Here is a 13,437-nt window from a genome sequence, read left to right on the forward strand (position 1 = left end):
AACCTCCGCCTCCTGGGTTCAGGCAATTCTCCTGCCTCAGCCTCCTCAGTAGCTGGGATTACAGGCACGCGCCACCATGCCCAGCTGATTTTTTTGTATTTTTGGTAGAGACAGGGTTTCACCATGTTGACCAGGATGGTCTTGATCTCTTGACTTCGTGATCCACCCGCCTCGGCCTCCCAAAGTGCTGGGATTACAGGCGTGAGCCACCGCGCCCGGCAGGTGAACAGATTCTTACTGGACTTTTGCTAATAACTGTATTGTCATGCAAATAAGAGTATTCAGTAAGAATTTCAGAATTCTGGAGAAATCAGTTGGGGAAAAAAGATAAATGCTTCATTTCTATTTACAAAGTGTAATCTACGAAATCGTTGTGAGTTATAGTTAAAGAGAAAGAGATTTCTTAAATCCAGAAACTGTAACATTAAAGAAACAGCAATGCTCAACAAAAGCTATAAGATTATAATCAATTTTCATCAGTTCATTCAGTGCCATGTAATCAATTCCAGTCTCGCTGAATCTTGGGTTAGCAGTGTCATCAACCCATTGGTTTCTCAACTAGATTTCTGGAGAGCTTCACTGAGACAAGTGTATGGTCTTAAAGTTATTTAAGCAATATCATCAGAAGCCTATAACCAGAGTGCTTATCGCAGTGGTTTCCGTGAGTCTCAGAGGGAGTCCGGTGCTGGAGACAAGCATTTTAACCTATAGCTGATTGCAGGAGCTTTCAGGAAAGAATCAGGGCTAAATAATATCTAAATGACAAAGAGCATGAAATGGCTGTGATGAAAGATCTGATGAGAGTCCATTCTACCACAACTGACAAGGATATTCTATTTTGTCTGTAGCATACAACGTTTAAAATAATAATTGATATTATGACTCACAGCACTATAGTGTGCATGAGGAGGGCATTGACAAAGTCCCAGGATTTTACATAATTTCTGAAAACATAACATTTTACTTATATAAATGTAACCTGGGAAAGATTAGGCAACCCTTTTTATTTGTATATTTTGTATAGTTTTTCTTATAAAAAATCCAACCTACTTTACTTGCAAAACTTGCCCTACTTTTCTTGCATACTTTGCATAGTTTTTCTAGTTATTCTATTATTTCTAATAATTTTATTTATATATATTGATTATATTTTTAATGCTTAGTAATCTTTATTTTCCAGAGTAAACTAGGAAGTAGACAATTTTATATTGGCATATATTAACATTCTATAGTAGATTAGACGATGTATGAGTATACGATCTCCAAACATCTAGAGTGATGTTTCCTCATAGTACAATTTCTCAGTGTGGTAGACAAAAAATAATATTTATTAACAGGGCAAAATATCTTTAGTCTCTCCATAAAAATAGGGGGCAAAAGTATATAAAATTAAATTAGTTATGTTCAGTAATTAATGTTTTAGTATTGTATCTTATTTATAATTTATCTAGATGTTTAATGCAAATCTTTTAGTTAGCTTAACTTTAAGGTTAAAAATTACCAAAAGTATTTTGGAAACTATTATTAGGCAGATATACTGTAAAAAATTATTATTGAAATAATGTTTTTAATAAGAATAACAGCATAATTAGAATCAAATGTATAAGCTTTAAGATTTTAAGTACCTGGTAAACATATTAGCTTATTTGACTAGAACTCAAGCAGAATAGAAATTTATGTTTTATATTCAATAGTGATAGCTCTGAAGACATGGTTGTTTTATTACACCAAAAGCATAAATCGATCTTATTTAACTATGTTTTATATAAATTGTGTTAACTTGAAAATCATTTGTATCAGTTCCTACATTTCTAGGAGTTTGGAGAATATTTATTTAGAAATGCTTATTTTTTTTCCAGGCTAAGTTAGAATACAACACTTTTAGAGGATTATATCAATGAATTTTGCATTGCTATCTGGAGTTAAGGAAATATCTCACACACACACACATATATATATATAAACATACGTTAATAGGCATAAAACACAATTAGAGATCTGTAGCTTTTATCCTAAAATTTTAGCCATAAATCAGGCATACATATTCTCATGGTTAATTTTAGATATCTACTTCATTGGATTAAGAGATACATAGGTGGTAAAGCACAATTGCAACATTTCTACTCATTTGATTACAAGTTCTCAGGCATCTAAAATAATTAATAAAATGACAATTTCTAGGACTTCTGTGGGAGAGGATGGAAGGTCTTTTGAACTTTGTAACACTGTCAGCTGAAGAATGATGAGGTTCATAACTTTGGAAAGGAGATATTTCTTTTTATTTATTTATTTATTTATTTTGAGAAGGTGTTTCACTCTTGTTGCCCAGGCTGGAGTACAGTGGTGTGATCTTGGCTCACTGCAACCCCCACCTCCTGGGTTCAAGCAATTCTCTTGCCTCAGCCTCCCAATTAGCTGGAATTACAGATGTCCACCACCATGCCTGGCTACTTTTTGGGTTTTTAGTAGACACAGGGTTTCATCATGTTGGCCAGGCTGGTCTCAAACTCCTGATCTCAGGTGATCCACCCACCTTTGCTTCCCAAATTGCTGGGATTACAGGCATGAGCCACTGCACCCAGTGAGAGATTTATTTCCTATAACGGGTTACAGCCTGCAGGGTAGTTCTTCTAACCAGCTGGGAAGCATAGACTCCAGCCAGAAGCCAGTAGCAGACACTTCAAGGGAGAGGTAAAGAAAACAGTAATTTATGCTGAGTGGCATGGCCAAATACACATATTTAATAAGCTCTAGGAGGAATAATGAATATTTCTGAAAGGAGAAATTCAGGCAATCACAGTTGAGTTTCTTACTCTTTCATGGGTCCCATGTTCAAATAATGGCAGTGTTAGCATAATCCCAGGGTGAAGCTTTCAGCCCTCTGACATTAAAAGGTGAAGCAGAGGACATGAAAACTTGCTCTGTGCATTCTCTGTATACTGGCCAGAACCTCTCTGTCATGTGTGGTCTCTTATCAGGCAAGAAAGGAGAGGCAGCTTCAGGCAGTTGGTTGATATCAGTGGTGGAGTCTTTTGAAAGGGCTGGTTTCTCTTAAATCCTTTGGTGAGCTGTCTGTTCAGATTTGTGTGCATCTTTAATTGGGCTGTTTTACTTAGTTTTAAGATTTTTTTGTACAGTGAATACAAATTCTTTCTCTGATCTGTATTTTGCAAATGGTTTATTTCAATATGTGGCTTGTCTTTTCATTCTCTTAACAAGGTCTTTTCCAGAGTATACACCTTTAATATTTTAAAAAATCCACTTAATTTTTCGTTCTGTGTGTATTGTATTTAACAAACAACTTTGTGTTGTTTGTTAAAATTTATTACCAAACCCAAGGGCACATAGCTTTTATTCTAAGTTTTCTTCTAGAAATTGTATAGTTTTGCATTTTTAGTGTAAGGATGATTTTGAGTGATTATTTGTATAAGTTGTAAAGTTTCCATCTATATTCATTTCATTTCCCTATGGTTTCCAATGAATCGTTTCTTCCCTACTTTTGGGAAAGACACAGGATAGTGAGCTGTGTTAGAGTCGGTAGATAGCTAGACATGAACATGATGAGAAGGCTCACCTGGAGGGACCATCAAAAATTTATATATTAGTAGCATCTCTAATGCTGTAGTGGATGGGCATTTGTCAGTTGTGGGCAGGAGGAAGAGGTACCTATGTAGAAAGAAACACCCTAGAACTCGTCTTAGGATGCCCCAATCACCATTCGCTCTACAGTTAAAACACCAGAAAATTGCTAGCTACGTGCTGATAAGAAGGACAAAGGGAACATTCTTTTTTTTCTAATTGCATTTTAGGTTTTGGGGTACATGTGAAGAACATGCAAGATGGTTGCATAGGTACACACGTGGGAACATTCTGAAGAGAAACCTGGCACCATAAGTACAGACTAGGGCAGAGAAGGACATTCAAAAGAGATAGGCAGGCACAGAAGGTACAGACGTGACCACTGTAGGGCCTTCCTGGGAGGCAGGAAGAAGCCAGCCCCAACAGTGGATTTGGACTGATCTCCAGACGTGTGCCTTAACCAACAGGAGGTCTCACAAGCCAAAGAGGGGCAAGTCGGGGACCTAAGGTAGGAGCAGAAAAACCAGACAAAGGAAAGAGGTGGAGACTTGAGACAGAGGCAGGAATGTGAGGAAGTCCAAAATAGAATTCCCTGCACAGGACTCTTGATCTGTTTTCCTGCACGATCAGCCTGCTGCTCCCTTGGGGCTTACCTATGTTTTCTACAATAAGCTCTTTATACTGTATTTATTTTCAGTGAAGTTATCTGCCATCTTTGTACTACCTCTTTGTGAAAATCTTTCTTCCAAGTTAGACAAGAATTGAGAAATCAGCTCTTTTCAGTAATAGCTCCATTTCAGTTTGTATTTCCAGAACTGTGGGTGCTGAATAACTGGCATTCTGACTTTAAGTGGTGCAGAAGGAGGCCAGTAAAGGGGCGTCAGCCATCACACTGGGAGCAAGAGGGCCCTGCAGTGTCCCAGATGCCAGCAGGGGGTGTGCTGCCAATACACTGTGAGCAACAGGACCCTACAGTGCTTCTGCAGCCAGCAAGGGGCGTGCCACCACTACACTGTGAGCCAGAGTGCCCTATGGTGCCCTGAGAAGCCAACAAGGGGCACATGGGCACCACATTGTGAGCAAAAGGACCCTGCAGTTCTCTGGTTGCCAGCACGGGGGTGCTGCCATAAAGCTACAAGCAAGAGGGTCTTGCAGTGCCCCCAGTGGCCAGCAGGGGGCATGCTTCCACTACACCTCGAGTAAGAGGGCCCAGCAGCACAGGCACCACACTGTGAGCAAGAGGACACTGCATTGCCCTGGTTGCCAGCAGGAGGCATGTTGCCACTACACTGTGAGCAAGAGGGCCCTGCAGTGCCCAGCCACCAGGAGGGGGCACCCAAGCCCGCCTTTTCAGATTCCTGAGGCTCCACTGCCTATGTGCATCATGTCACACCACCTCCCCGTGTCTCATCACAGCGGTCTGCAGAGTTGCCTTCTCCTCAGTATAGACCTGGGGGGCACTTTGAGGGGGGAGCTGCATCCTCCTCAGCACGGACCCTGGGGCAGGGGTCTTACTGTAAGAGGGACTTGCAGTGGTCCTAGCCACCAGAAGGGGCGGGGGGCACATCACCGGCAGCAAGAGGGACCTGCACTGTCTGGCTGCCAGCAGGGGGCGCCTGAGCCTGTCTTTTCAGATGGCGTCAGGGCCCCGACATGCATTGTATCAGGGCGGTCTGCCGAGTTTCATTGTCCTCAGTGCAGACCTGGGGGCACCGCAAGAGCGGAGCTGTGTTCTCCACAGCATAGACCTAGTGGGCACAGCCTCAGTTTGGGACAACTCTGGGCCGCGTCCATGATGAGTAAAATCCTTCCAGTTTGCAGTCCGACTGCTGAGGGTCAGAGACTAGCAAGAAGATCTCGGTTTGGAAAACTGGGCACCAAAAGCCCCTCTGCAGCCTGTGCACCGAGGTTCTCCCTACCCAAGGCCAGGTGGCCGCAGCCTCAGAATACAAATAGAGCGTTCCTAAGGCACATATGACATCCGAATTGTGACAACACCACCTGCAGTGTTCATGTAGAAAACAGCTGTGATGCTAATGCAAGGCCTCAGTCCACAAATGTTACTGTAAACTCCGCACTGCTCATGCGGCCGGGCCAATGCAGCAGTTTTAATAATCAACACTGACGTATCAGTGCAAACATGGAAACTGACATATGGTTAGGGCTTAGGGTGAGGATTAGGGCTCAGGGTTAGGGTTAGAGTTAGGGGTTGCTGGTTAGGGGTTAGAATGTAGGGGTTAGAAGAATTTTAGGTAAAAACAGTTTATTTGAGCAAAGGAATGATGCATGAATCATGCCTGAAGCACCAGAATGTAAATTAGGGCTTGGAGCTTTGAGCTCTTAGTGGTGGCAGCTAAGTGAGGTTTCTCCTTGGCTCCAGCTAGGTGACGGCCTGTTGTGGGTATGGTTTCCTCAGCGTGCCTAGTCATACGACCAACTGGCAGCCGGGCTTTTGGTCATTGACTGGTTGGTTGGTTATGTTTTTAAGTCAGTTTAAATGCCTCTAAGTTCAGTTTCCGTTTGCTTAGGCAAGACCTCAGGCTAATGGCTTCCTCCTTTTTTGCTTTAACATGTCAAAACCATAATTCATTTTTGTTGTTATTCAGAAAGTCAGTTTAATTGGCAACCTATTTGTGATGGTGCATAAAATAATGTCTGTTAATCATTAGCATCTTAGATGAGATGAAATATGTTTATTAAACTTTGTTATTAAACCGTAACAGGATTTGAGTTTCTTTTTGTTTCTCCTAGGCTTTAACCATTTAAAATACACTCAAGCATCTCCTAACGATGTGGATACTTTCTGAGAAATTTGTCCTTAGTGATTTCATCCTTGTCCGAACACCATAGAGTGTCCTTTTAAATCCTAGATGGTGTAGCCCACTCCACACATAAGTTATATGGTATAGCCTATTGCTCCCATGCTACAAACCTGTATAGCATGTCTCTGTACTGAATGCTGTAGTCAACTGTCACACCATGGTAACTGTGGATTGTGATCCCAAAATATCTCAGTCAGGTCTCAGTCAATTTAGAACGCTTATTTAGCCAAGGTTAAGGACATGCCCATGACACAGCCTCAGGAGGTCCTGACAACATGGGCCTGAGGTGGTCAGGGTAGAGCTGGCTTTTATACATTTTAGAGAGACTGGAGACACCAATCAATATGTATAAGATGTACAGTCATTTGGTTCAGTAAGGTGGAACAGCTAGAAGTAGGAGGTAGGCGTGCTTCTAGGTCAGAAGTAGATAAAACAAAATGTTGCATTATTTTGAATCCTTGATCAGCCTTCCACTGAATACAATTTAGTCTGGTTCAGTGAATCTGCATTTTTACATATACAGTAGGGCATAGGAATGGTGAGATCTTGGCCCACCACAACCTACACCTCCCGGGTTCAAGCGATTGTCTTGCCTCAGCCTCCTGAGTAGCTGGGATTACAGGCATGCACCACCATGCCTGGGTAATTTTTGTATTTTTAGTAGAGATGGGCATCCACCATGCCCAGCCTACTATCGGTATATTTGCTATGGTTGAGTATCTTTTCAGATATTTACCCAGTTTTAAAATCACGTATGTATTTGGCAGATATCTTCTCACGTCTGTCTTGTCTTTCTGTTCTCTGAGTACAGTTTTTTACAGTAGAATACTTAGTTTTATAAAGTCTGTTATCAATATTTTCATGAATTGGCATTTGATGTTATTTGTTAAAACTTAACACCAAACCCAACATCACATAGATTTTCTTTTAGATTTTTTATAGTTTTGCATTTCAAATTATATTCTCTGGACTATTTTGAGTAGGTTTTTGTTTTTCTTATTTTTTGTGTATATTCATTTCATTCTACATGGCTTCCAAAGTCTTCCATCACCATTTTTGGGAAGGATATGGCTACGATGGGCTTCATTTTCTTTTGAATTTCCAAAATTATTACATTGAATAAACTGAATTTTACAGGTGTTTCAGGACAGCCAGGCGGTGGTGCACGTCCGCCGAGAAACTGAGCAAGAGTGTCTGTGCTGAGCTCTGGCGCCACCAGAGGGCGCACGAACCCACCCCGACCAACTTCCCTCTGAGGTTCCAGAAGCAGCGAGGAGCTTCTACTTCCTCAGGGCAGCACGAGGGTCATGCCAACTAAGTGTTGTTCATTGGTGAGCAAAAGGCTTCCTTTCCATGGTCCTGAATGCAGAGAAGAGAGTCTTTAGAGTACTCAGCAAAGGAAGAAATTCATCTGGAAAAATGAAATCCCCAAATCCCATTGTTATGACTACACCCTGATATCATTGTCAACATCCAGACACAGTGGCTGCTAAGATGTATTCTCACAGTGGCCTCTGATATCATAATCACACCGTGCCCTAACATTACTATGATATCCATACCGTGCCCTAACACCAACATAATATCCACACCATACACTAAGGCTAGTCTAATATCCACGTCATTCCTTCTAATACCAATGTAATACTATCCACACGGTGCCCTAATGCTAATGTAATGTAATATCCATACTGTTCTCCAACACCAATATAATATGTACACCATGCCCTAACACTAATATCCGCACTGTGCCATAACACTAATGTATCCACACAGTAGCCTCTAATACTAATAAATATAATAGTATCTACTAAGTGGAGTCTGTTGACATTGAGGCTTTTATAAGCATTCACAGCTCTGGATGAAGCGTAGCCTCTATAGTAGATTTTGGTGATGTCTCTGCATAGTATTTTGGTGATGTTTCTGGCATAGTATTGATATGGTTGTTTTAAAAAGTAATTTACTTTTTAATAATATCATACTTCTAGGAAACTTCCAGTAGCAGTGCAACATATAACATGTTTCTTTTCTTAGAGTCCTCAGCAGTTATTGCTGTAGCAGATTTGCAGCATCCCACAAAATACTCCTATATATTTTACCCAAAGCATGGAAACTCTCCCAGGTTACCACCACATAACCCTGAGATCACGAAATCAGCATGGTTCCTAAGTGATAATTCAGTTCACAAACTCATTTCACTTTTACTTCCTGCCCCGCTTGGGAGTATAATGTGTTTTTTCATTCTGATCCGGTTTTCCTGACACTGTTCCCAAGACTTTCCTGCATATTTATGATCTTGACACATTTAAAGAGCATACAAGTTTTTGTTTGAACACCGGTTTTCAGGTCTTTGGGGTATATACCTAGGAATGGAATCACTGAGTCATACGGTAAATCTATTTGTAACCGTTTGAAGAAACTCCGAATTATTTGACACATATGCTGCACCGTTTCATATTATCACAAGCAGTGTTTAATAGTTCAAGTTTCCTCACATCTTTGTCAACACTTTTCTTTTTTTAGTATAACTATTCTAGTGTGAGTTAAGGGTTATCTCTTTACGGTTTTAACTATGACTAATGCTGTTAAGCATCTCTCAAGTGCCTGCTGGCGAAATGTATATTAAAGTTCTTCATTAGTTTTTAGATTGGATTGTCTTTGTTGTTGAGTTGTAAAAGTTATTTATACCTTCTGGATAACAGACACTTATGAAGTACCTACTGTGCAGATTTTTTCTTCCATTCTGTGGGTTACTGGAACATAATAAGAGTTTATGTGTGGCCTCTGCCGCAGTGTCCTGAGGCAGAGCACTAAGCCTTTGGAATGTATGAAGTGATGTGTCTTTTGTATGCTAATGAGATGACTGATGGCTGGAGGCATCTGGACAGCCTCAGTGGGGCTGGTTGCAAAATAAACCAGCCTTGTCATTAGAGGATTTGCAATTTCAGCCTCCCTCCCATCTTTGTGAAAGGTAGAGGTGCTGATGATTGAGTTGAATACCTAAAGGCGCTGTTGTAACCAATCTGCCTGTGTAACAAAGGAGGGATTTGGGAGAGCATCTGTGTTGCTATACATGGGGAGATGCTGGGAGGATCATATCTGGAGAGGACACGGGAGGCCCGCACCCCTTCCACACACCTCACGCTGTGCATCTCTTCACCTGGCGGTTCATTTGTAGCCTTTAAAATATCCTTGGTAATAAGTCAGCGGTAGTAAGTACACTGTTTTCATGGGTTCTGTAATGTGCTGTAGCAAATTGCTGAACCAAATAAGGGTGTTGTGGGAGCCTCCAATCTGTAGCCAAGTCGACAGACGTTAACCTGGGAACTACTGTTCATGATTGGCATCTGAAGTGGTTACTGTCTTGTAACTGACCCTTACTTTCTTAAAGAAGAAGTGTATTACTCTTGCCTTTTTCCTTTTCCCACACTTCCTACTTAGCTTTTTAGGAATGCAATTATAGGCTTTACCACCTCTCCACTAGACACTGCCTACACTGCAAGCTTTTTAAACTATGTGTTTACTTATAAGTTCCAGAGACCAAAATTTGAAACAAACTAGGCCCCTCCAGAACTCTCCCCTACCAGAGATTGCCAGGATACAACAGTCCATTTACAACCTAGCTCTGCCCATGGTGGTACTAGCAAGACCATCTAATGGAGAAAACATCAGAGCAAGTCCCATAAACCCTGCCCCTCCTCACCCCATCCCCTTCATGCCATTCTGCCAAGTCCCCCTTTCAAAGCTCCTGCTTTCTGCCCTGAAAGTGGATACTCTTCCCTTAAGTCAGGAACCTATACATTCCTTCAGCTAAGCTCTGGCATAAAGTCACTTTTTAAATTATTATTCTATTTACCATCCTCTTATGTGTTGCAAGCAACAAGCGGCATGACCTGTTTTCCTAGGACTGAGCCCTTAGCCTGTGGGGTCTGATGCTTTCTCCCGGTGGTGTCAGAATTTGATTGCACTGTGGGACACCTAGCTGGTATGCAGGATCTGGTCTATGTGGGGAAAAAAAAAACCCATGCATCTGGTAACAGAAGTGTTCTGTGTTGAGTGTTGAGAGTGTACTAGAAGATAGGTGTTTTTCCTTTTCTAACAATTTTGTCTTTCAACTTTTTTCATCATGTCTTCTGAGGCATAAAAATTTTGAATTTTGAGGAAATCATCTTACTTGTTTTTCCTTTTGTGATTTGTGCTTTTGGTGTCAGATCTGAGAAACCATTGCTGCATCCAACATCATGAAGGTTTAACTGTGTGTTTTCTTCTAGAATTTTTAGTTTTCCCATCTTTAGATTTTTGATCCATTTTAAGTTAATTTGTTAATGTGATGTGAGGTAAGGATACAATTTCATGTCCCTTTACGTGGATAGCAAGTTGCCTTACATGACCTGTTGAGGACAGCATTGTTTCCCGAGATTAATGGTTGTGGATCTTGTGTAAAATCATTTGAGCATAGATGTACTGTTTTATGTCTGGCCTCCCAATCCCATTCAATCGATCTTTCTGTTTATTCTTGTGCCAGTTTGATGCTGTTTTGATTACTGTTGCTTTGTAATAAGATTTGAAATTGGGATATGTGAACCTCCAAATTTGGAGTTATTTTTCCATATTGGTTTGGCTATTCAGGGTGAATTAAAATTCTATATGAACATCGGGATTAGCTTTCCCATTTCTGTCCCAAGGCCTTTGGGAATTTTGTGGGAATAACATTGAATCTGTAGTTTGCTTTGTGTAGTTTGGCAAACTTGACAAATACCATCTTCAAACCTATGAACATAGCATGTTTTTACATTTATTTGGGTTTCACATTCATTTGGGCTTTAACTTTCTTAAACAATGTTTTATAATTTTTCCCATCTAAGTCTTGCCCTTTAATTACATTTATTCCCTATTATTGTTATTGGTCTTATTTAAAGAGAAATTTTTATAATTTCCTTTTCAGATTATTCATTGCTAGTGTATACATATAAAATGGATTTTTCTGCCAGATGTGGTGGCTTACACCTATAATTCCAGCACTTTGGGAAGCCAAGGCAGGCAGATCACCTGAGGTCAGGCGTATGAGACCAGCCTGGGCAACATAACAAAACCCGTCTCCACTAAAAATATAAAAATTATCTGGGTGTGGTGGTTCATGCCTGTAATCCCAGCTACTCAGGAGCCTGAAGCAGGAGAATTGCTTGAAACTGAGAGATGGAGGTTGCAGTGAGCCAAGATCAGCCTGGGTGACAAGAGTAAAACTCCATCTCCAAAAGAAATAATAATAATAAATAAAATAAAACAGATTTTTGTATTGGTATTGTGGTTGTAAGTTTACCCAATTTGTTTACTATCTCTAATACTTTTTTAAACATTCCTTAGGAATTTCTATGAGTGAGATCAGGTGATAATTGATCCTCGAATAGTTGTTATTTTATTTTCTTGCATAATTGCCCTACCTGTATCTTCCAGTATACTATTTAATACATGAGTGAAAGTAGGTATCTGTGCCTTGTTATTCTATTAGGAATAAACCTTTCAGTGATGACAATTGAGTATGTTTACTGGTGGTTTTACAAAATTGCTTTTGATCACGTTTAAGAAATGTCCTTCTATTTCTAGGTTTTCTGAGTGTTTTTTATCATGACATGGTGTTGAATTTTGTCAGAAGCCCTTTCTGGATCAGTTGAGAGAATTATGGAGTGTTTTCCACTCATTCTAATAATACAGTGTGCTACATGGTATGGCGTTAGTGTATGGAACCAGTGTAGATTTTCTGGGATAAAGAAATCATGTTCGTGGTGTTTGATCCTTTCCAAATGCTGTCGGTTTAAATTTACTATTATTTTGTTGAGGATTACTAAGCCTGCATTTCTGAGGTTATAGATCTGTAGATTTCAGTCCTGGAAATGGCATGACACTGTGTAGGATGGATCAGGATGGGATTGGGTATAGATTGCGGTCAGTATTTACAGAGTTAGTGTGTAAGGCTGTCACACAATCAGGACATAGGACTTTACCGGCTAAGAGTTTACCAGTTAAAGATGATAGTATAAGGGCTCCAAGATAGGAGGTTCAGGTTGGTGGTTGAGAGCTCCATAGTAGAGATTAGAGGGAGAGATTAGGCTAACTAATGGGGTTAGGTTGACAGGTCAGAATTACAGTGAAGGGTTAGGGTGAAAGTTTTAGTGAGATTCTGGATTGGGGTTATATACAGGTTAGAGTAGGTTTAGCTTAAGGTAAGGATGAGAGTGGGTAAAAGTAACATTAGGGTTCATGATTGAGGGTTAAGCTTAGATTATATTTAGAGTTAAGGATAATTGGAGTAAGGTTAGGGTTAGGAATTAGGATTAAGGGTTAGCATTAAGGTTTACAGTTTAGAGTAGAAATTAGGTTTAGGGTTTAGGCAGTGGTTAGGGTAAGTATTAGGGTTTTAGGGTTAGAGTTAGGTTTAGAAATACAGTTGGGGGTTAAAGTTAGGATTAGAGTTGGGGGTAGGGTTGGTTGGTTTAGGGTTAGGTGTTAGGGTTGGATTTAGTGTTTAGGGTTAGGGTTAGTGTGAGGGTTAGGGTTAGGGTTAGGGGTTAGGGTTAGGATTAGGGCTAGAGTTAGGGTTAGAGTTTGGCTTATGGCAAGGCTTAGCACTAGGGTTAGGGCTAGGGCTAGGGCTATGTTTAAGGTTAGGGTTTAGGGGTTAGGGTTAGAGTCAGTGTTAGGGTTAGGGTTTGTATTTTTAGTAGAGACGGGGTTTCACCATGTTGACCAGGTTAGAGTTAGGTTTAGAAATACAGGGTTAGGCTTAGGGTTCGTGGCTAGTCTTAAAGTTAGGGGTTATGGGTTAGGGCTAGAGTTAGGGTTAGGGTTAGGGATATGAGACCTGGAGTCAAAGGAGATTATTTTGGACCTTTATAATTTTACTGCCCTATTGGATTTCTGTCTTGAATGGGACCTGTAACCCCTTTATCTCTCATTTGGAACACTTGTATTTTCTCAGTGCCTGTATCCCCACTGTATCTACGAAGTAACTAGCTTGCTTTTGATTTTATAGCTGCAT

The sequence above is a fragment of the Cebus imitator genome, unplaced genomic scaffold, assembly GCF_001604975.1.
Source record: "Cebus imitator isolate Cc_AM_T3 unplaced genomic scaffold, Cebus_imitator-1.0 Scaffold45, whole genome shotgun sequence".
Classification (NCBI taxonomy): Eukaryota; Metazoa; Chordata; class Mammalia; order Primates; family Cebidae; genus Cebus; species Cebus imitator.